Consider the following 25,421-nt stretch of genomic DNA (forward strand, 5'->3'; position numbering starts at 1 on the left):
GGGGACTACCTACCTGGGTACTACTGGCTTGGGATATCAGCGGAGTTGGTATGGGACAATGTCCTTTGATGCCTCCAACACTTTTCATAGTTACGATTTTCCATGACTAGGAGGTCTAGAAAAGTATGGTTAGGTACCCTATCATTTTACACCCTATCGGCGTGGGTGTTGATGCCAAGTGACCTGTGGCGACAGTGTGGGGTGGTAGGTGCTCAAGACCGATAACCAACCAGTGAGAGGACACAACCACATTTTGGAGGCCATTCATTTGTAGGGTTGCATATAATAGGCTTGGGCTCATGGGCACTCAAAATTGGAAACCAACCCGTGAGAGGACACAACTATATTGTGGAGGCCATTCATTGGTAGGGTTGCATATAATAGACTTGGGCTCATGGGCACTTAAGACTGGTAACTGACTTGTGATTGGACATGAGAGCTTCCCACCCATTATATGTGGATGATCAATAGGGTTAAGAGAATGGATAATCCTAGTTGGTTGGAGCCATAGGATACATTGATTCTAGTAGGGGAGGATACTAAACCAAGAGTGTGAGATGCATGAGGAGAGGTATCTAAATATAGGTTGATGTGATTGAGTAGTTGGCTTGTATTGGGCTAGGTACATCCTTGATTCGCGCCAGTACTCATACCAATGGTGTGGTGAGAGAGCGGTGACCTAAATCCCAGCCATGGTGATAGTCCGAGAGGGATGCCTTGACCCCTTACCCGGGATCTCAAGATTGGTAACCAACCCATGAGAGATCAGAGCGACAAGACCTACCTAGAGGAGGCTGGTGTTCTCTCTTAATGCGTGTTTACCATATAGAGACTAGCATCCATTAAAGTATAGTAGCATTGTTGCTTTTCACTTCATATCATGATACACTATATGATGTTTTGATTTAAATGGTGATTATGGTTATATGTTTGTGAACTATTCAGTGAGTTCTTTTGACTCACCCTTTGGAAAATATTTTGGTTTTAGATGTCTATGCAGGTGAAGAAGAAATCCCGGGAGGAGACATTTCCCTTTAATTATACAGCTGAGGGAACAATGGAAACTGGCTGTGACTCGTGGTAAGATCCCAATACCAGTGTAGAGTACTATTATAGCCTCAATCAACAATGATAGAATACACCTCATTTTCCAGTGGGACTACGAGCTAGACCCTGACCCTAAGTTGCAAGTGTACAAACGTTTGGAGGAGAAGGCAAAATGTTAGAAGACTTAGATTTTGACTTAGTTTATTCTTTTCATTTTGATTACTTTAGTCATGTCATCACATCTGCACTCTAATTTAGTTTGAGATCCTTCTAAGACCTTTGATATTTGATTTATTTCTAAATTATATATATAACATTGATTTGTTCTTGCTCATAATTAGTCTATTGAGTGGCTTTGTTTATGATTGTCTGAGACCTAATCTATTGGGTTGTGGATCACTCCCTTGAGTATTTGGTTGGATGGATACCGGCTAGGTGGATGTGATAGAGTTGTATCAAAGCCCAAGGTTTCACACAATCCTAACCATGAAACACAATAGTGGAGCATCCTTGGGTCATAGATCCAAAAGTGACCCAACTCTTTTAGAATGAATAATAGATAACAAAGAACTAGACACCTGAATTAATGAAGCATAAACATCAAATTTGAATAATACACAATAACCTTGGTGAAACAAAAATTCACATTCTATTTCAAAAGGAAAGAAATCCATAATGCACAACAAATAAAGTGAAACATGTACAATTTAAACTTCATTAATTGATTAGGGATTTTTTTACAAGATTAGCATAGGATAAACAAAATAAATACATTTGAAGTCAGCATAAGTCAAAATTCTAGAGCTAGCAGCATATCTAGGTGAATGTCCTTGAGACCCGGTGTTGCGTCGATTAGTGCGAGCATGGACCTTTTCCTCTAGTCGAGTTAGTTGAGCATCCATCTCAGATCGGCAAGCCTCCATCCTCTCTAAAGTGGAGAAAATCCTGGACCACTATGAGGAGTTTGAAAGTGGCACCTCTGTAGCATGATGCGAAGGGCCTTCAACCTCCATCTAGCAAAGTGGAACATCATCATGATCCTCCTCTTGTATATGCTCATCCCTTGCTCATCACCTAAACCTGATCATTGGCCTGAGCATCTTCGTCCTCATCCTCATCATCCTCCATGCCATGGGCCTTCTCATGTACCATATGAGGTGATCCCAAATATCCCTGGAGGCCCATCATTGAAATCATTCGACCCCCCATGACCTCGCCTAAACCCTGGTGCAACACCTCAGTGTCCTCCAAGCTAACATCGAAATGGTGGAAGAGATGAGTGAGAAGCCGTCCGAATGCAAGGTCCATAAGCCTAAGATACTCCAATCTTTCGATTATAGATCTTCGTATGATGTAGACTAAATTGCAGTGACCCAAGTATAGGGAACAAGTCACGAAGGCCTACATCATTTTAATCCTACTATGGTGCCCTCCCTTGGGCACAATGTTCCTGCCGATGATGTGGGCAAGAACCTGAGCTAATGGAATCATGTTGGTGGCACAGCAAATGCTGACTCATCTCTCATCATCCCAAAATATAGACATATGCTATTGAGCTCGAAAGAGTAGAGATAATTGTTGTCCTTAGTGGTTGAAGGAATCCACCAGCGCTGATCCTGTATATGAGGCCCAAAGATCATTTGTGTAGAGCATAAGCTTTAGCGTGAGGCTAATGATCAGTGGAACGCAACCCGACAAGTCCTAGAGCAGTGCATCATAATAATATCACCTAGGAAGTATTCAAAAAGGCATTTTGTAAGAATTATTTCCCCGAGTCAGTGAAGGATGCGAAGGAGTCTGAGTTTATGACAGTCGTTCAAGGCCCAATGTTGGTGTTAGAATATCACCAACAATTTGAAGAGCTGTTCAACTTTTCTCCTGAGTTAATGAAGGTGGACAGTGAAAAGGTGAAGAAATTCTACAAAGGATCTGTGACCTTCCATCAAGACATACCTCTAAATTTAACCCATAAAGAGTTATGCGCAGATGGTTCAAAACTCAAAGAAAGTAGAACATTCAGAAAGAGAGAATTATCATCTTCAGCGGATGTTGTAGAACAAGAACATTGGCTATATTGACAGTGGTGACAAGAAGTTCAACATGCCTTCCCCATACCCCACTCAATCATTTTAGCTTAAGGGTGCAGGAAATGGATATGGGAATATTTAGTGGACAGATTGGTATCAGTCCACCAGTTGGTTCTACTCAAGCCCCTAGGCCAATCTATGTTAACTCAAGGCCATTAAATCAGGGACCTCTGACGCCAGTAACAATTGCAGAACAGAAAGAACCTATCTGCTTCTACTGCCATCAGATAGGACACTATGCATGTACATGCCCTCGAAGAAATAGTCAACCAACAACAGCTATGGCTAAGCCAGCACAAGCCCCTTTTGCTGGAAAAGTGTACAGTGTCCCTTGGATTGAGCGAGATCAGAGTTACGATGTCATGACAAGTACGCTACTTGTAGCTTTAGTTCCCACTTTCGTTTAGTCTAATATTGGTGCATCTCATTCCTTCATATCATTTGCATTCATAAGGAGAACTACGGTGATGTTAAAGAAGTTTCCTAAGTGTCTAGTGATTAGTACACCCACTAGATTAGTAGTTCAACTAGACCAAGTAGTAGAAGCTTGCTTTGCTACCATAGATGGAAGAAACTTGGGAACCAATTTGGTGATCCTTGACATGAAAGATTTTGATGTAATAATGGACTGGCTAACTACACACAAACCAGTCTGCTCCTTGAGAATGGTGTAGTTTCAACTTGATGGAACTTCATCTTTTGAATTTCAAGGTGAACAAGGAAGACTTAGTAAGAAGACCTTGACTGCAATTAAGCAAGTAAAGGCATTGGTGGAAAGTGCATCACTGAATGCTTCATCAGGAGATGAAAGCAAGAAAGAGAAGAGGATTGAAGAAGTTAAGATAGTAATAGATTTTGTGGATGTCCTTCCAGAAGCCTTATTGAGACTACCACCAAAAAGAGAATTGAAATTCACGATAGAGTTAATTCTAGGAGTGACTCCTGTGTCAAAGGTTCTGTATAGGATGGCACACACTGAATTGAAAGAACTACAAAACCAACTAAATGAGCTTCTAGAGAAGGGATTTATCCAACCAAGCATGTCACCTTGGGGAGTTCCAATTCTATTTGTGAAGAAGAAGGACTGTAGCATGCATTTGTGCATTTATTACCGGAGCTGAATAAGTTGACCATTAATAATAAGTATCCACTGCCAAGAATAGAATCTCTAATCAGTTAAAGTGAGCAGCAATATTCTTAAAGATAGATTTGAGATCTAGATATCATCAGCTTAAAGTGAAGATGAACGATATCCGCAAGATGACATTCATGACTTAGTACTGACACTATAAGTTCAAAGTGATGCCTTTTGGTTTGACAAATGCTCCTACGATATTTATCGATCTGATGAATCGTGTATTCCATGATGTACTAGATAAGTTTGTGATTTTATTCAAAGACAATTTCCTGATTTATTAGAAGAATGAAGTAGAGTATGCTGAACATCTCTGTTTTACTTTGCAGAGACTAAGAGAGAAGAATTATTTCTCTAAGTTCAACAAATGCGATTTTTGGTTGTCTAAGGTAGTTTTCCTTGGCCATGTGGTTTAAGAGCAAGGAATCTGAGTTGATCTTGATAAGGTAAAGGTAGTCATAGAATGGGATAGACCTAAGACTGTGATCGAGATCAGAAGCTTTTTGGGAATGGTAGGATACTATAGAAGGTTTATAGAGATATTTTCTAAGTTAGCTGCCCCAATGACTAAGCTTACCAGAAAAGGAGAGAAGTTCGTCTAAAATGAAGCTGGTGAGAAGAATTCCTAGGAATTGAAGGAGAGATTGATGCCTGCTAGTGTTGACCATACCAGATGACTCTAGCATATTGACAGTCTATACTGATGCTTCAAAGATTGGCTTAGGTTGTGTTTTGATGCAACATGGGAAGGCAGTGGCGCATGCCTCGAGATAATAGAAAGATTATAAGCGAAACTACCCTACTCATGATCTTGAGTTAGCAACAGTAGTCTTTGCCTTGAAGATTTGGTGTCACTATTTATTCGGCGAATGAATCATCATCTACACTGATTATAAGAGTTTGAAGTACTTCTTCACCCAAAAGGAGTTAAACATGAGGCAATGTAAGTGGTTGGAGTTAGTCAAAAACTATGATTGTGATATTTAGTATCGCCTTGGGGCTAATGTAGTTACAGATGCCCTCAATAGGAAGAGTAAGGATGGAGAAGTGGATTTGAATGCACTCAGCAAACCTCTTTTGTACTCCATAATAAAGTTTGGACTTGAGATTGTTCTAGAAGGATCTAAAGTAATACTTGCAGCTATGAAAGTGCGGTCGACCTTGAGAGATAGGATAATAGCCTTGCAAGCTACGGACCCAAAATTGAAAGCAAAGATTGAGAAGATTGCTTCTAGTACACAGGAAGAGTCCAATTTCCTTATGTCTACCGATGGTGCTTTGACTTATAGAGGAAGACTATATGTGCCAATAGTTGAAGAACTCAAGAAATAAATTTTGGGAGAAGCACATTAGTCAGCGTTTGCAGTACACCCTGGAAGCACCAAGATGTATAGAGATCTAAAGGAACACTATTGGTGGATTGGATTAAAAAATGACTTTGAAGACTTTGTGGCTAAGTGTGACGCTTGTCAGCGAGTTAAAGCTGTTTGACAACCATCGTCAGAACTTCTATAGCCACTTGTTGTTCCTAGTTGGAAGTAGGAAATTACACTGTGTGGGTGATTGTTGATAAATTGACCAAATCAACACATTTTATTCCTATGAAAATCACGTACACCATGGATAAGTTGGCAAGGTTGTATGTGGACAATGTGATGCGTCTACATGGAGTTCCAGTAAGTATCGTATCAAACAAAAATAAAAGATTCACCTCTAGATTTTGGAGTAGCCTATAGAAAGCTTTGGGGACTCAGCTAAATCTAAGTATAGCTCATCATCCACAAACTGACGGATAGTTTGCGCAGAAAATTTGGATATTGGAAGATATGCTTAGGTATGCTTCCAATTTCTAGGACGAAATTTCTTTTAGGGGGGGGGGGGGGATGCGAAATCCCCAAAGATCCTAACCTAGAAATCCTTATTGTAGGTCCAAAAACCCAAAGTGCTGGTAGAAGGCAACTGTGGGACATCCAGGTAGAGACCATTGGATTGGAGTTTGAACCAATGGAAGTGGACGGAAATGATGTTGAGTTGGGAGTTTTATTAAAGTTTGGAAGGAGTTTTGACTCAGACGTTGAAGGATTTGGTAGATGGATCAAGTGTTCATTGATGATACATGAGGAAGGTCTCAAAAATCATGAGAGACCCTTTTGAAGTGTAGAATAGGAACTAGGGAAGACCCATGGGCTTTATGAGCATTGATTCTACTCCTGGAAATAAGTTCTAGGAGCTGGTCGATTGGCTTGGTCACCCTAGACACATGGGCAACCAACCTGGTTTTTGGTGGAAAAGGGCAATTTTTGAAAATTTTGATTTTTGGGGCCCTATTTAATGTGTTTTTATTCTAAAATGTGTCATTATGAACCACAACAGTCAGAGGACATCAGAACTTGTTAGAGAGTGTGTTGCTTGTATCTAAAGATACTACGAAAGTGCACGTGTCGCAATCAAGTAGTAAATAATAAGTAGAGTATCGATCCCACAGAGATTTTTATCTTTAACTTTCAATGTAAAAGTAAAACTGATTTTAACAAGATTAACAAGATTGATTTGTGATTGATGATGTGAAACCCAGCCCTAACCTTGACCCGAAAACCCTATTGTTTGTAGGTCTGACAACCCGAAGTAAGGCAAGAAGTCATCTTTGGGCCATTTCAGTAGAAGACTTGGTGGCTGGCTTAGAATCCATGAGTGTTGATGTCAGTGTTCCATTTATGGAAACTACATCCTGATGAAGATGGAATTAGTTGATAGACTTGAAGTGCTCTCTGTCATGGTTCGAAGGCATTTCTACCTACTAGGTAAGTCACTTAATGTGTGTGCAAAACCCCTTTATGTTTGGACTTGATCTGAGCCTTCAATTCCACATTTTGAACTTGCTGTCTTGATTGGTCGACTCATTGGTCGACTAGGCCAGTGGACCAATCCAATCGACCAATGAGATCTGATTTTGCTAATTAGGTCATTGCTTGCTCTATTTAAGTCCAATACGAGTCTACTTCGTATTTTTTGCCTCCAAACTCTTTGGAACATACCAGAGCCCTCTGCAAGTCATCTCCCTCGCATCCTTGGTGATTTTCTTGACAGATCTTCGTCAAATCTCGTGTTTTTACACAAAAAGGTATGTGATCATCCTCTTCTATGTTTCATCTTTGATTATTCATTACTTTTCTTTCCTTTTCTGATTGAGGACAGTGGAAGTGATGTTGTGTCTCTAATACAACTATCACCATACTCTTTTCCTCTCTTTTCCTAAGGATCCAAAGCTTGGTGGATGATCTTCCTCAAGATCATCACTCGCTTTTGAGGGAAAACATGTATTCATTCACTTTCCTTATTTAGATTGATGTTCTTCAGTCTTAGATCTATTTTCTTGAAGATCTATGCATACTTTTCATGATTTCTTTATCACAATTAGTGATCCATCATCCTATTGTTGTCCATGATTTTTACTATGAATTCTTCAAGAACCATGATTGATCTAATTATGGTAACTTTTTGTTTCCTAATTTGTAACTTCAAGACTTGATTTGATTAGTTTTTTGAAGTCCTCTATATACTAGTATACTGCCATTGTAGTTTTCCCCTTGTTTGGTACCCTTTTGAAACCACCAAATTGGGTTTCATATTCTAAAATTCTGATTTTTGAAGGCCACTGTCTCTGTTGGTCGAATCATTGGTCGATTGAGGTAGTAGACCAATTCAATCAACCAATGAGTACATCAACCTCATATTTGGTCTATTTTGGATGTTTTGATATCTTTCCTTCTAGGTATCTTTCCTAATATGTTATATATACTTGTTTAGGACTTTCTTCCCAAGTTTAGTCAAGGTCTTACTTGATTCCCTAAGATCTTTGCGAGTTATATAAGGTAAGGATGGTTATTTCTTTAATTACATAGATTGCATGAATCTAGTTTCTATATTTGAATCTTTGCTTTATTTCTTTAATTAGATTCTTATAATGATATACTATTGATGCAATTACCATAATTACAGTAGCATTACTTGTTTATGTTAACTTGATTCATGTATGATTTACTTACCAAATATATGCAAGTTGTATGTTATTATTGATTTCTTTCCATATAAGAAGTTACTATATATGTGACATGATGGACTTATGTTTGTGAATGATTAAGTATGGTTTGGAAAGGAGAGGTGTCCTTTTGACACTTCAGTCCTTGGACAACTACGGGAATATTATGGGATGTTTCCGGAGATGCCCTTTGGACACCTTCCTAAACTGTTGGATGACATATTTAGGGCTGTCTAGTAGTGTTTGGCTAGGATGTCTCGTTATGTCAGACCCTAATCGGAGGGGTATTGAGACCGAATGACCCATGGTAGCAATGGGGATTCGTGGGCGCTCAAGACCGGTAACCAACCTATGAGAGGACAGGAATCACATTGTGGGGGCCATTTGTTGGTAGGATTGCATATGGATAGACTTGGGCTCATGGGTGCTCAAGACCGGTAACCAATCCATGAGGGGACGTGAGAGCTTCCTGTTTACCATGTGTGGATGACCAATAGGGTTGATGAGTCCGTTGTCAGGGACTATGAGGACTCTAGTGTGAAGGATACCGAAAAGGATCGCTAGGGGTGAGGAATGGACGTATCTGGATCTGATTTGATGTAACTAAGTAGAAGACTTGCATTTGGCTAGGCTTTGACCCTGACATGCGTTGGTACTTAGACCAATGGTGATGTGAGAGAGTGGTGACTTAACCCCCAGCCATGGAATATCCCGAGGGATTAAGGACCCATTACCAACTGATGATGAGTGAATGAGACCTTCCTAAAGAAGTACGGTGCTATGACTTAAAGCACGTCTGCCAATAGAGACCATCATATATAGAGTTAGAATCATAATGCATCATGTGTTTCATATCATATAGCATCTTACATTGCTTTGAATTCCTGCTATTTATGTTGTTATGGATTAACTACCTTATTGGGTTTCTTTGAAACTCATTCCTTTTTTTGTACAATATCTTTTGTTAGACTACTCTATAGGTACTGATGACTATGAAGGTCAATTCGAGGAAGTGCAAACTGAAGAGGCGTATTACACGCAAAGTGCTGGCAACCATGAAGATTACATTGAGGGTTCCTCAAGTGGTTTTACTTGTTACCAGGATTAGCCCTACTGTGGAGTGGGAACGTTTGAGTGTTATTGATGAAGTCTATGTTTATGAAGACGTTCTCTATAAAGTAGAATAGACTTTAGTTTAGTTTGTTATATTTTTCTTTCTTGTCTTAGAAACGGTTGTAATCTTTCTTTCGACTTACGATCTACTTTCCGCTGGTTGTAGAGTGGGATTCCGCCTCACTTTACTTATTGATCTAGACATTTTGGTTGTGTTTCATACTCTAATGATATATGATTTATTCTTTCCTTATTTGGATCTTTTGATTATCTTTTGCACATTGATTATTTATGTTCATGATTATGTTATTGTCTATGTGGGAGGTTGATTACCTCAATACTTGATCTCCGGGGCTGTGGATCACACACTCGGGTATGCCAGGTAAGGTACCGGCTGGGTGGATGTGACAGATGAACTAAATAAACAAATGTTAGGTAATTAAACTTGAGAACCTAAATGTAAAATATGCAATAGAAGGACCTTTAATGAATGATATAAGTGTTGGGAATCAATTTCCCTTCCCCTAAATTTATAATGCAGAAACTATAGCAATACTATATCACAAAGTATATCAAGACCCTGAAATGAAATGACATAATGGCATTTTCCAATCCACATATGCATTAGCATCCTAATTCAAAATCCTCATATTCCTATGGAAAAATGAAATGAGAATGCAACTTATACCCAATTCCAATCATGGCAACGTGAGGCAAGTGAGTATTCCCACCCAACCTACAAATGAGCTAAATCCAAATACAGATTAAGCCAACCCACGCCATTCAACAATCATCTAGACTCAATTAACTTTCCAATTAACTAAACTCACAGCATTCATTCATGGATGATCAGTCAATAAATGAAATTAATCAATAACTAACATGCTGAATTCATTGATAATAGATTGTACTGCAGTAAAACTAAAGAACACTGGGTAATCACAACTCAAAATACAGGTTCAGGTACTCTTATCATCCCAACATAGTAAGAACTTAGCTCATATCAGAATTCAAAAGCACAAAAATACATATAATCATCAACATCGTTCAGCTAGAGTATAAGAAAATAGAATTATTAAATTGAATAGAAAACTAGGAGATGCAATGCTTCCACACGAGCTCCAGCCTTCTTCTTTAGCAGGTCTCTTTCTCCAGCTAGCTTTGTTTCTTCCACACGAGCTCAACTCTTCTCTCTTTCTCCCTATTCTAATCTACCTCATTTCTTTCATCCGCTTGCCTCTTCTCTTTTCCCCAAAAATTCCCCCAATGATAGGGTAGAAATTTGGGCTATAGGAATAGAATGTTCCCTTCTGATATCCAAGGCTGAGAACATTCATGTATTTACTAGAAGAAAGTCCCATTTAGTTAGCCCATTCTAGTCATTTCCACGTGAATCCAATCTGGGAATATTCTGCTCCGTGATGCTACAACATCTTCACAGCAAAGTTAGAAGACATGTTCTTCTTCTCTTATGGGTCTTCACCTACAATGCCAAGAGAAAGAGGGTTAATCAAATTCATCCATTAATTGAAGAGAAATTCATGCAAAAATGACATAAAGGACCTTTACAAGACTTAAAATGTTAAGACTCACTAAAACACCATCTAATGACAACTAACACTAAAACAAAGATAAAATACTCTTAAATCAAGCTATCTCAAGTATAAAATTACCTAACTTAACTCTATTTCATAGAGTTGTCCCACCCCCAAACTTAGATATTGCTTGACCTCGAGCAATAAAGAAAAATGAAAACACAAAACTAACTGCAAAGGAAATCATTAAGAGAACAAAAGAAAAGAAAAGACCATACCTTGGCTTAGTCATGCAATATGATAGATATTAGATAGAAGTTGCCTCTCAATCTTTCTCTAATTTTCAGTTCCAACACTTCTTGCCAATAACACTTAGATGCCATACTTTACTCATAAGGATGCCCTCAAGTGTGTGTGTGAAAGTTAAGGATCTTGCCCTAGATTACCCTAGTCCAACTAAATTATGGTCATCAAGTTTAGTTCATTGATCTCATAAGTTGACCAAATGATTACCTCTCCACTAATTAGGGACCCATATCCTTTTACACCCCAAAAACTCAGTTTACAATATTTTGAGCATTTGACCCCCAAACTTATTCTCTATGAACTATTTTTTTTAATTATATATATAAAATCATGTTCTAGGCCACTATTGACGTCAAAAATACACATGGGTTACATGCATACTCCTGGTTACTAGGTGGCCCAAATCAGCGGAGCATTATTCTTGTGGGGGAAGGGAGGGGTCAAACCTCAGTCAATACTCACAATGCACAAAATTCTTGGAAACACCCAAATGGGGACCCCCAATATGTAAGTTTCAAGGTTCTCATTCAACCAATTCTAAAATCCTAAACTCTCACATTGATCCAACTTTTCCCAGGTTCTCCAGAGCTTGAAACATCACTTGGTGCTCAATAATATGAAATCACTGAAATGAGTAAATGCAGACATCAGATCATTATAACAGAATTGTGTTAAGATCTCCCAACAAAATCAAATTAAGAGGCACTGACATTCGTATTAACTAATTACCATCCAACTCACATGACAACCCAGATTTGACTACACAAAACATTTACCCAAAACATCTACTAACATTGCTTTCAGCATCAAACATCATAAACACAATAGAATGACCCAACAATAAACAAAATAACAAAATCCTAACTCTAAAATGCTGGACAACAATTCACAAATTAGCATCTAGACAACATATTCAACATTTAAAGTAAACCACAACAGAAAGTTAAAGAAAATTAAGAAACTAAGAACATCTATAAAATAGAGATGACAAGATGACACATGCAATGATTGGAACAGGGCAAAGTGTACCCCCAAACTGAAATGAGCAGTGTCTTTACAGCTAGAAAATAATAGAAAAACAAAGAAGAAGAAAGAGAAGAACAAGACTTCCCTGAACTAGCTACGGATCTGCTGCATCATTAGGAATGTGATTCCCTTCATCACCATAAGGAGGAGAAAGGATATAGGTGGAAAAGGCCGGGAAAGTCGTGAACCTGTGGTTGTTCATCCTCATATTACTCTCAAGCCCATGGTCACGGGCAGCCACATAAGACCAGTAATCAGTTTGTTGTCCACGAATGATTTGAAGTTCCAGCATGGGGTGGAACTGAGTGATTTCCATGAGACTGATAAGCCGCTCCAATTGAGTGTAGATAGAGGTAGAGGCACCGAGGGCAGAAGAAGGGGGGGGGGTATGGCCTCGACAGCAGCAGGGTTTGGCTCACTGGAAGTGGTAGCTTGAGCATTAGAAAGCATGCGAGCAATAGTGGACCGGGTGATGGCACCCTTGTTGGGTGTGCGGACATCAGTATCCGGCACAGAAACATGGTTAGCCAAACACTAGTCAGTAATCAATGAAGGAAATGCTAAACTACCACCAGGCTTAGAAGCACAAACACAAATCGCATCATGGGTGCGTTGACCCACATTGAACCGACGACCCTCCAAAATGGAGTGCAAGACTAGGGCTGGGTCCACTAAAACAGTCTGGATATGCATGGAAGGCATTAAGCGTGACTGTAAGAAATGATACTAGATTTTGGCAGTAGGTTTGAAGGACTGTCGAGCAATGGTTAATGCCCCTTGGGGGCACTCAGACCACTCAACAGGGTGAGAACATAAGTCGAGGAGAATATTATGCAGTGCATTAGGGTCAGCTGTAGCAAGATGTGCAATATGCTCATCAGCTATATTCTCCAGTCCATAGAAAGTAATAATGGTTTAACTATCAATGGGAACCTAAATCCCCCGAACATAAACCTGATCCTAAGGTGAGGCCGTGAGGTTAGCATAAAATTCATAAACTAGTGATGGGATGTATGTACCAGGATGGTTACAAAATTTGTCCCATTTATGCCCAGCTATGATTGAAGGTATGAAGGGGGTAAACCTGTGCATCAGCTGGAGACAACTTAAACGCTTTCTCGGGGATTTTTTTTTTTGCAAATAGATGTGAATCGTGCCTCAGCCGTGGGAGAGTAAAAAATATTAAGGGCGGTGGGGGCACTAGAACTAGGATTAGGGTCTGCACGGGCCTTCTTTTTAGTAGCCATAACTAGGGGAATGCAAGTGGGTGGTGCAGAGAACAGATAAACACAATGAAACAATAACACAACAAAGACAGGGGTAAATGAACAACACAAAGAAAGAAACAAACACACACACTACAGACTGAACAGGGTTAAGCTATTGCTGAAAAATGACAACAAACAAAAAGACAAAAACAAATGAAACAATGAGTATAGTGAAAGGAATAGAATAAAAACTTCACAAAACAAAACAAAAACACTTTGTAGTTGTAGAAAACAAACACATAAAACAAAGAAAAAATGAATAGAAAATAACAACCAAAAACACAACAAACAAAAAAACATCAAAAAGAGGGAATGAATGAAAGGGGAGAGTGAGAACACTTAGCTAATGAAGAGTGGGAGTGTCGTGGTGTGTTGTAGCAAGGCGAGAGTGCAACTGGAGCAGACCTAAGCACACAAAAAGCGAATGAAACCCCGGTGCAGCAGGGAGAGACAATGGAGAGGGAAATTGAAGATGGAATGTGGGAGGAATTTAGGGGTTTGGTTGGGTAGGCAAGATAGGTGAAGAAGGCAGCACAGGGATGGGCGAAGGTAAGTAACAATGCGCAAATGGATGTAGAAATGTGGCGGAGCAGAGTAGAAGATGAAAGAGGGGATGCAGAGGAGTCACAGTTGAGAAGACGAAGGTGCAGCTAGGTTTGGGGTTTTTGTTTTTGGTGGGTTTTTGTTTTTTAAAAAGGTGGGTTCAATGGTTGGGTGGTTTAAAATGGGTTTGGGTCAGTATGGGTCAGCAGTGGTTTAAGATGGGTTTAGAGGTGTGGAAACTATGGGTTAGTTGGGTTCGAGAACAAACCGGGTCTGGTTGAAGTAGTTTATCCTTGTTGTGTCTTTGCTGCAGCATCACTATGGCATCGGTCACAGAATGCATTGTTTACCAGAGAATACAATTCCCATAGCTTTGAACAAAACTTTGTTGCAGCAAAGCTAGTGAATTCTCCTGGGTAACTAACACATGCTCTGTTTACAGTTGACTTGACTGTCCAAGGTTGCAAAACACCTACTTATTCTTTTTGTGTTCCCCACGCTCCCTGCAGATAAAAAATATATGTCATCTAGTCATCTTCCATATTTACTATTAAGTGAAGAGTAAGATAAAATTGTAAACCACCGACAAACTTTATTAAACACCTACTTAACTAATAACCAACAACATTACTAAAAACAATGAAATTGGGTTGCCTTGCTTTTTAAGCATCTTGAAGGATGATTGAAGATTTGTCACGCTCCAATGGTGCACCCCAATAATGCTTGATCCGCTGCCCATTCACCAAAAATTTCCTGTTAGAGCTGCCTTTTTGCAACTCCACTGCTCCATGTGGAAATACTATCACTACTGTAAATGGACTTGACCATCTGGATTTCAGCTTTCCTAGGAATAGTTTAAGTATTGAGTTGAACATCAAAACTTGTTGGCCTGGTTCAAATACCCTATGCAAGAGTTTTTGATCATGCCATTTCTTAACTTTCTCCTTTTAGATCTTGGCATTCTCATATGCTTGAAGTCTGAACTCAACAAGTTGATGGAGCTGTAGCATTCTCTTTTCACCAGCCAAAGTAGATTCAAAATTGAGTTTCTTAATTGCCCAATATGCCTTATACTCTAGTTCCAAGGGTAGATGGCAAGCCTTTCCAAACACTAGTTGATATGATGACATTCCAAAGAGAGTTTTGTAAGCAATTCGGTAAGCCCAAAGAGAGTCATCCAACCTTATAGACCAATCATTCCTTGTAGGGCAGACTATTTTCTCCAATATCAAATTGATCTGCCTATTAGAAACATCAGCTTGTCATTTGTCTAGGGATGATAGCTTGAGGCAACCTTGTGACGAACCTTGTACTTAGACAATAAAGCTCTAAGATACTTGTTACAAAAATGTGAACCTTTATCACTGATTAGAGCTCTTGGTGTACCAAATCTAGTGAAGATGTTCTTCTTCATGAATTGAATAACCACTTTGGCATCATTGGTTGGACAAGCAACAACGTCCACCCACTTGGATACGTAGTCCAATGCTACTAGGATGTATAGATTGCCATATAAAGGAATAAAAGGTCCCATGAAATCAATTCCCCAAACATCAAACAACTCTACCTCCAATATATTGGTTAAAGGCATTTCATTTCTTTTAGAGATGTTCCCCACTCTTTGGCATCTGTCACATTTTGAATAAATTGGTGGGCATGTTTGAACATACTTAGCCAATAAAACCCGAATTGCAAGATCTTTGCAATAGTCCTATCACCTTGATAATGTCCACCATATGGGGAGTCACAACATTGCCTCAACACATCCTCTACTTCTACCTCAGGGATACAATGCCTCAACATCTAATCTGCACATAGCTTGAATAGGAATGATTCATCCCAGAAGTACCTTTTAACCTCATGTAAAAATTTCTTCTTTTGTTGAGTATTCATCATAGGAGGTAGAAGTCCGCTGGCTAAATAATTAGCAAAATCAACATACCAAGGTGTTTATGAAAGGGAAACAACAAAGAGTTGTTCATCAGTGAAGACTTCTTTAATTTCAAATTCAGCTTCTTGGTTTGGATTTTCCAATTGAGACAGATGGTCAGCCACTTGATTCTCAGTCCCCTTCCTATCTTTTATCTCCAAATTGAACTCTTGAAGCAATAGGATCCATTTAATCAACCTTGGTTTAGCATCCTTCTTTTGTACCAAATATTTTATAGCTAAATGATCTGTGAACACAATAACCTTAGCTCCCACTAGATACGCTCTAAATTTGTCAAATGCAAACACAACTGCCAATAGTTCTTTTTCAATGACAGTATAATTCAATTGTGCTCCAAATAAGGTCTAACTAGCATAATAGATTGAATGGAATACCTTATTTGTACGTTGTCCCAAAACTGCTCCTACAACCCAATCACTTGCATCACACATGACCTCAAAAGGAATGGATCAATCTGGTGCCATAGTAATTGGTGTGGAGATTAGCCTCTTTTTCAACTCTAAAAATGTTGTCATACATGCTTCATCAAAGCTGAACTGACTTTCCTTTTCAAGCAAGCTACACAATGGTTTAACTACTTAAGAAAAGTCTTTTATGAACCTTCTATAAAACCCAGCATGGCCAAGACTTTCACATTTGATGGCAGTGGCAAGTTTTCTATTATAGCAACCTTGGCTTTATCAACTTCTAGACCATGTTTGGAATCCTTATGCCAAAGAACAATCAATCCCTTCCTTAACCATAAAATGACATTTTTCCCAGTTGAGGATTTGGTTGGTTTCCTCACATCTCTTTAGAACTTTTGCCAAGTTAGTGAGGCATTCAACATATGTTTCTCCAAAAACTGAAAAATCATCCATAAACACCTCAACAAAATTTTCCACCGTATCAGTGAATATAGCCATCATACACTATTGGAAAGTGGCAGGGGCATTACATAGACCAAATGGCATTCTTCTAAAGGCAAAGGTACCATAAGGGCAAGTGAAAGTGGTCTTATGTTGATCTTTAGGAGCAATGGCTATTTGATTGTAAGATGAGTATCCATCTAAGAAGCAATAATACTCTTTTCCAGCCAATCTATCAATCATTTGATCAATGAAGGGCAGAGGGAAATGATCTTTCCTTGTAGCCTTGTTGAGCTCCCTATAGTCCATACATATTCTCCACCCACTCACTATCCTTATAGGTATCAGCTCCTTGTTATTATTCTCCACAATTGTCATTCCTCCTTTCTTGGGAACACATTGTACTGGACTCACCCACTTGCTGTCTGAAATTGGATATACTACCCCAGCATCTAACCATTTATTGATTTCCTTCTTTACCACTTCCTTCATGATTGGATTTAACCCTCGTTGCTGCTCCATAGAATTATGATAGCAGTCTTCTAGCATAATTTTATGCATGCATATTGATGCACTAATTCATTTGATATCTGATATGGTCCATCCTAATGCCTTGTTGTATTTCTTTAGCACTTTAAGTAGCATATCCTCTTGCTCCATTGTTAGCACTGCTGAAATGATAACATGGAGTGTCTTGAAATAATAGGCATACCTAAGGTGTTCTAGAAGAGGTTTCAATTCTAACACAGGTGGCACTTCAATTGATGGTTTAGGGGCTGTAGTTTCAAGCTCAGATAATACAAGAGGCTCAAATATGCTCCCTCTCAATGTCTCAGCTGGTTTTGCATCTAACCAAGCCATGTATCTACTTGCTTCATCACCTACTTGTGCAATATTTGATGCCAATGAAAGCTGTAATGGATCTTGAATGCTCTTTTTCGGAACTTCTTCTAAAACCAGCTCTTCAATAACATCTACAATTGAACATTGCTCTATTTCTTCTGGAGATTTCATTGCCTTGAGAACATTGAAAGTGACTTGCTCTCCATTTACCCTCATAGTCAATTCTCCTTTATGCACATTAATCAATGTCTTCCCAGTTGCCAAGAAGGGTCTTCCAAGAATGATGGGCACATCTCTATCAACTTCAAAATCAATAACAATGAAGTCAATAGGGAAGATAAACTTATCAACTCTTACTAGCACATCTTCAAATTTTCCTTCAGGATGAGCTAAACATCAATCAGCCGGCTGAAGTGTTACTATAGTTGGCCTTGCTTCTCCCACACCAAGCCTCTTGAAGATTGACATTGACATAAGGTTAATGCTTGCTCCAAGATCACAAAGGGCTCTCCCAATATAATTATCTCCAATAGCACAAGGGATGGTGAAACTTCCAGGATCTTTTAATTTTTGAGGAAGCTTGTTCAGCAAGAAGGCACTACTCTCTTGTGTCATGGCCACTATCTCAAACTCTCCAAATCTCTTTTTTCTTTGAAATGACTTCTTTCATGAATTTCACATAATTTGGCATTTGTTCAAGTGCTTCTACCAATGGTATATTGATGTGGAGCTGCTTTAGAACATCCAAGAATTTCTTGAATTGATGGTCTTGCTGTTGCTTATGAAATCTTTGAGGAAAAGGAGGTGGTTTATAACTCTGTTGAATTGGTGTTGTAGTTGTGGGTTTAGCACTCTGTTTTGCAAAATGAGAGTGTTCCTTTTGAACAGCAATTGTATCTTCCTTCTCCCCTTCTTCATGGATAGAAATAGGTTCCTTCTGTTGATTAGACTTTGAATGAGGTTGCTCTAGAGGTTTTCCACTCCTTAATGAAATAACATTACAATGCTCTTTGCCTTCACGCCTAGGATTTTCTGTGTCACTTGGCAATGATCCTTGAGGTCGATTACTTAAAGCATTAGCCAACTGTCCTACTTGATTTTCCGATTCCCTCAATGAAGATGCTTGACTCGAATAATTGCATCATTCTTTGCCATATACTCCTTCAATAGAATCTCTATTGATGAAGAGGGTTCCATAGTCTGAGTCTTCACTCGGTGTTGAGCACTTGGAAACTGATGAGGTCGAATTTGCATGGAAGATGAAGCAACATTTTGTCCTTGAGCATTCCAAGAAAAGTTAGGATGCTGCCTCCAACCAGGATTATAGGTGTTGGAATATGGGTTATTGGCTTTGTTGAAATTACCAACATAGTAGGCAGATTCTAGGTTGGATGGACAACTATCAAAGAAATGCTCCCCACCACAATATGTACAAGAGGCTGCTATATTTTGTTGTGTTTATACAGCTGCAACCATGTTCACTAATTTTAACACACTAGTTAAGGATGACAGGCTATCATTGCATTCCAACTCATATATTCCTACTACTCTTATTTACAGTAGCTATCTCAGTTGGCCATTGGTAGTTGTTGTTGGCCATTCACTCCAAAATCTCATAAGCTTCATTGTAAGCCTTTGCCAATATAACCCCATTCGCTGATGCATCCACTACGGACCGAGTTTGTTCATTTAAACCATTGTAGAAAGTCTCCATTTGAATCAAATGAGGAATTCCATGGTGAGGACATTTACGCAAGAGCTCCTTAAATCTTTCCCATGCCTCATGCAAAGATTCACCATCCAATTGTTGAAAACCAATGATATCATTCCTAAGTTTGGCATTCTTTGTTGGACGGAAGTACTTCATCAAGAACTTCTCTACTAAATCATTCCATGTGGCTATAGACTGTGGGGGTAAGGAGTTCAACCATACTCTTGCCCTATCCCGCAATGAGTAAGGGAATAGCTTCAATCTCAAGGCCTCTTCAGTTGCTCCAAGTACCTTAAAAGAATCACTTACCTCCATAAAGAGTCTAAGATGGAGATGAAGATCTTCTGTTGGCATCTCACTGAATTGTCCCACAGTTTGAAGCATTTGGAACATCGCAGGCTTTAGTTCAAAATGTAATGCTTGGATTTCTGGCCTTACTATACTTGGATTTAGCTCATGTAACATGGGTATAGCATATTGACATGGCCCAATTTATCATAGGCCTAATGATATTAATGGGACATACATGGTCTAGCCCAACTTAGCTAAAGTTACTAATGGGCCACACCTGGCCCAGCCCAACTTAGAAAGAATACTAATGGGCTACACTTAGCCCACATTCTAGAAAGGAGGGAGATTCTAGAAGGATCCCACCAACTATGCCCTACACTTAACCCACACTCTAGAAAGGAGGGAGATTCAAGAAGAATCTCACCAACTAGGCCACTAGAAATGTCTAGAGCTACTAGAATATTCCTAACCATTACATTATAGACACTTGTACAAAATCATAACCATTCATTGTTTCCTACCTCACCTATAAATAAGGGAGGGACTCATTTGTACAAAGCATCAATCAAACAAGTGAGCAATACAAGTTCTCTCAAGGTTCTCTTTGGAGCTCCAAGCTTTCTTTTACTCTCTCTAGTTGGGTTTTAGGCTGACTTAGTACAAGTAAGTGCTAAGTGCTGGCACGGTTGGCTTAGTCAAGAACTAAGGCCGTGACATTTGTGGTATCAGAGCTTCGGTTGGGTGTGTCAAGCGTGTGGGAAGACACGATGACGAGCGAGTCTGAGACGTTCAATGGTGCACAAGAGGAGCTAAACCATGGGAGGGAGACCCACACCACCAAGGATAGGCGCAAGGGGAAGTCTGTTGAAGTTGGTGCTACTATGGAGCCACCTCTAACACGGGTAGAGTTGGCAATGGCCGAGGCAAGGGAATGCCTTGACGTTGGGGAGAAAAGGACCGAGGAGCTTGATGGCCGGATGGACGAGCTCAAGGAGTTCCTATTGGGTGCTCTCAACACCATGGAGCACAAACAACAACAACAGCTTGATGCTCTTCAAACAGAAGTGGTGGAAAGGATCGCCGCGGTGGAAGCTCGTGTGCACGAATTGAGTAGGGAGGTAGCAACCTGCAAGAGAACCACGATTGGAGGGAATGTGTGTCGTGAAGCACCAAGGGTGGAGGTGCCAAATCCCAAAGCGTTCGAGGGAACAAGAGATGCTCGGGAGGTTGACAAGTTCCTATGGCACATGGAGCGGTATTTCGAAGCTACGTCGATGGAGGACGAGTCTACCAAGATCAAGACCATACAACTCTACCTCACCGAGACCGCAGCTCTATGGTGGAGACGAAGGTACACCGACATACAAAGAGGTACGTGCACCATAGACACATGGGAAGACTTCAAGAAGGAGCTTAAGAAGCAATTTTACCTGGAGAATGTTGCATTCTTGGCCAGAAAGAACATCAAGAGGCTAAAGCACACGGGGTCGATTCGTGACTACGTGAAGGAGTTCTCGACACTCATGTTGGAGGTCCCAAGTATGACCGAAGATGAACTTCTCTTCGACTTCATGGATGAGCTCCAAAATTGGGCCTCACAAGAGCTACAACGTCGTGGCATGCAAGATCTTGCGACGGCCATAGTGGCGGCGGAGTCCTTGATAGAGTTTAGAAGGGACGAGTTTAAGACCAAGAAGAGCAACAATGACAAAGGTGGGGGAGAGAAGGGGTAGAAGACCGACCACACAAAGGAAGGCACGAATAAGTCCTCTTCGAACAAGGAAGGTGGCAAGCAAGAAAAGAAGAAGAAATTCCAGCCCAAAGACAAGTGCTTCCTTTGTGATCTTCCACATTGGGCTAGGGATTGCCCAAAACGGAAGGCCCTAAGTGCACTCCTTGAAGACACAGACGAAGAGGAGGTGCACATGGGATCATTGCAGCGGCTTGATGCTATCAAGGCCAAGGAAGACATAGCCCCTACATCAACAAAGGGGTTGATGTACGTAGAGGTGCGTATCAATGGCAAAATAGCAAGGGCCATGGTTGATACAGGGGCAACACACAACTTTGTCTCAACGGAGGAGGCAAAGCGTTTGGGGCTCAAAATGAGCAAGGAAAGAGGGAGCCTTAAGGCCGTCAACTCGAAGGCATGCCCTATTGAGGGAATTGCCAAGGGAGTCGAGATGACAATTGGGGCTGGAAAGGCACCGTGGACTTGTCGGTCGTGACAATGGATGACTTTGACTTGGTGCTTGGCATGGAATTCTTGACATGGGTCAAGGTCGTACCCATGCCAATATTAAACAAGGTGTGCATTATGGAGGAAGGAGCACCTTGTATGGTCCCGATGATACAAGGGACTAAGGAGGGGCTGAAGCTTCTTTCGGCCATGCAAATGGAGAATGGAGCCAAAGAGGGGCAAGTCACACATCTGGCATCACTCTTAGAAGACAAGGAGGATGTGCCCAAGGCGGCCAGACCGAAGGAGGTCAAGAGAACTCTAGAGGAGTTCAAGGATGTGATGCCCCTGAAGTTGCCCAAAAGCCTACAACCAAGGCGAAAAAGGTTGGACATGGCTAAGTCATGCTTAGACAAAGCCACCAAGAAGATGAAGAAGTGGGCCAACAAGGATAGACGACCCGCAAACTTCAAAAAAGGGGACGTAGTCATGGTAAAGTTATTACCCCAAAAATCAAGTATTTGCAAAGGGTGTATAAAGGACTGATCCGTCGATATGAAGGCCCGTTCAAAGTCATGGAGGAGGTGGGTAAGGTTTCCTACCAACTGGACCTCCCACAAAAGCTCAAGATCCACCAAGTCTTCTATGTAAGTATGTTGAAATCTTATCAAGAAGAGGCAGAGGATCCTAGTCGTGAGACTTCTATGAGGACACCAACGAGATCCTATGACAAGGAGGTAGAACATATAATGGCGGATCGAGTAATGCGCAAACGCGGGGTGGCTTCTAGTCGAGAGTATATGGTGAAATGGAAGGGATTGCCCGAGAGCGAAGCAAGTTGAGAAGTGGAAAATGCATTGTGGCAGTTCCAAGAACATATAAGGAGGTTCCACGATGAAAACACGATGAGGACGTCGATGGAATAGGTGGGGGAGAATGACACAGCCCAATTTATCACAGGCCTAATGATATTAATATTAATGGGACATACATGGTCTAGCCCAACTTAGCTAAAGTTACTAATGGGCCACACCTGGCCCAGCCCAACTTAGAAAAAATACTAATGGGCTACACTAAACCCACATTCTAGAAAGGAGGGAGATTCTAGAAGGGTCCCACCAACTATGCCCTACACTTAACCCACACTCTAGAAAGGAGGGAGATTCTAGAAGATTCTCACCAACTAGGCCACTAGAAATGTCTAGAGCTACTAGAATATTCCTAACCATTAGATTATAGACACTTGTACAAAATCATAACCATTCATTGTATCCTACCTCACCTATAAATAGGGGAGGGACTCATTTGTTCAAAGCATCAATCAAACAAGTGAGCAATACAAGTTCTCTCAAGGTTCTCTTTGAAGCTCCAAGCTTTCTTCTACTCTCTCTAGTTGGGTTTTAGGCTGACTTAGTACAAGTGCTAAGTGCTGGCACGGTTGGCTTAGTTAAGAACTAAGGCCATGACAATATGCTCTAATGGCCCTGTCTCTATCATCACCCTCAGCTGCCATATTATTCTCATTATTATTCACCCCATTTCTCACTGTTTCAGCCATTGTTTGAACTGCTGCTAAACCTCGCTGCTCCTTTCTTCTAGCTTGAAATGTCCTTTCGATTTCAAAGTCAAAGGGTATCAACTCTTGATCAGGCAGCGGATTCATACAAGGGTAAAAGCACCTGGGAATAAAAGAAAAATAATATCAAAGTAAAGAAATTTCTATAAATAAAACAAAAATTGCTTCTACACCAATTATCAATGACAAAAGTCTCGGAATTGCGCCAAAAAACTTGTTGCTTGTATCTAAAGATACTACGCAACTGCACATGTCGCAATCTAGTAGTAAATAATAAGTAGAGTACCGATCCCACGGAGATTTTTATCTTTAACTTTCAATGTAAAAGTAAAACTGATTTAAACAAGACTAACAAGATTGATTTTTGATTGATGAACTAACTAAACAAATGACAGGTAATTAAACTTGAGAACCTAAATGTAAAATATGCAATAGAAGGACCTTTAATGAATGATATAAGTGTTGGGAATCAATTTCCCTTCCCTTGAATTTATAATGCAGAAACTATAGCAATACTACAACACAAAGTATATCAAGACCATTGGAACGAAATGACATAATGGCATTTTCCAATCCACATATGCATTAGCATCCTAATTCAAAATCCTCATATTCCTATGAAAAAATGAAACGAGAATGCAACTTATACCCAATTCCAATCATGGCAACGTGAGGCAAGTGAGTATTCCTACCAAACCTACTAATTAGCTAAATCCAAATACAGATTAAGCCAACCCACGCCATTCATCAATCATCTAGACTCAATTAACTTTCCAGTTAACTAAACTCACATCATTCATTCATGGATGATTAATCAATAAATGAAATTTATCAATAACTAACATTCTGAATTCATTGATAATAGATTGTACTGCAGTAAAACTAAAGAACATTGGGTAATCACAACTCAAAATGTCACGCCCTCCCAGCCGGTACCCTATCTGGCATACCCGAGAGTGTGATCCACAGCCCGAAGATCAGGTATCGAGTGATCAACCTCCCACATAAACAATAACATAATCATGAACAACCATAACAAGAGTGCGGAAGATAAATCATAGATCCAATAATGAAAGAATGAATCATAAACGAAACGGAATAATAGATATAATCAGAGTGTCAAACAGATAAGTAAAGTGAAGCAAAAATCCCACTTTACATCCAGCGGAAAAGTAGCTCTAAAGAATAAACTAGATAAAAGCTAATCCCAGTAGCAAGTACATTGGGTAACTAAATTATTCTCCACTTTGTAGACGACATCCTTGTAGGTGTAGATCTCATAGATAGCACAAGGACGCTTCCACTCAATGGTCGGACTAAGCATCGTACGGAGCATAACCACCCGTGGGATCTTCAGAGTAATTGTGGTAACCGCAATCACCTTCCCTGGAGATATGTCTCTTCGCCTTGCGCTTCCTCATAGGGACCGTCATAGTATTCCGTACCTGCAGGATAGTCTAACAACATTGTACAATAAAGGAATGAGTTTCAAAGAAACTCGTAAGGCAGATTAAAATCCATAATAACATAAATGGCAGGATTCCGGAACAATCATAAATGCAATATGATATGAGACAAACAATGAATGAATGAATCTAACTCTAAGTATGCTGGTCTCTATTGGCGGACATGCTTTAAGTCATAGCACCGTACTTCTTTAGGAAAGTCCACTCACATCCTCAACCATTTAAGATATCTTGGATTCTCTCACGGATCATTTCACCGGTCTTGAGCAGCCGATTGGTAATGGGTCCTTCATCCCTCGGGACAAACCTTGGCGGGGGGTTAAGTCAACACACTCTCTCACAACCATTTGGTATAAGTACTGGCGCATGTCGGGGTAATACCTAGCCAAATGCAAGTCTTCTACTTGGTTACATCAAGTCAGATCCGGATACTTCCATTCCTCGTCCCCGACGATCC

At 40.1% G+C, this 25,421-nt stretch overlaps 1 non-coding gene across 1 annotated transcript; it reads left to right on the plus strand.

Moving 5' to 3' along the window:
- The first annotated feature begins 19,471 nt into the window (after positions 1–19,471).
- On the plus strand, positions 19,472–19,578 carry LOC149002447 (small nucleolar RNA R71). The gene has a single exon (XR_016170513.1). It is a non-coding gene; the product is annotated as a small nucleolar RNA R71 (small nucleolar RNA).
- The last annotated feature ends 5,843 nt before the right edge of the window (positions 19,579–25,421 follow it).

This window comes from Hakea prostrata, chromosome 10, assembly GCF_041222555.1.
Source record: "Hakea prostrata isolate BN-2017 chromosome 10, UWA_Hpros_2, whole genome shotgun sequence".
Taxonomy (NCBI): domain Eukaryota; kingdom Viridiplantae; phylum Streptophyta; class Magnoliopsida; order Proteales; family Proteaceae; genus Hakea; species Hakea prostrata.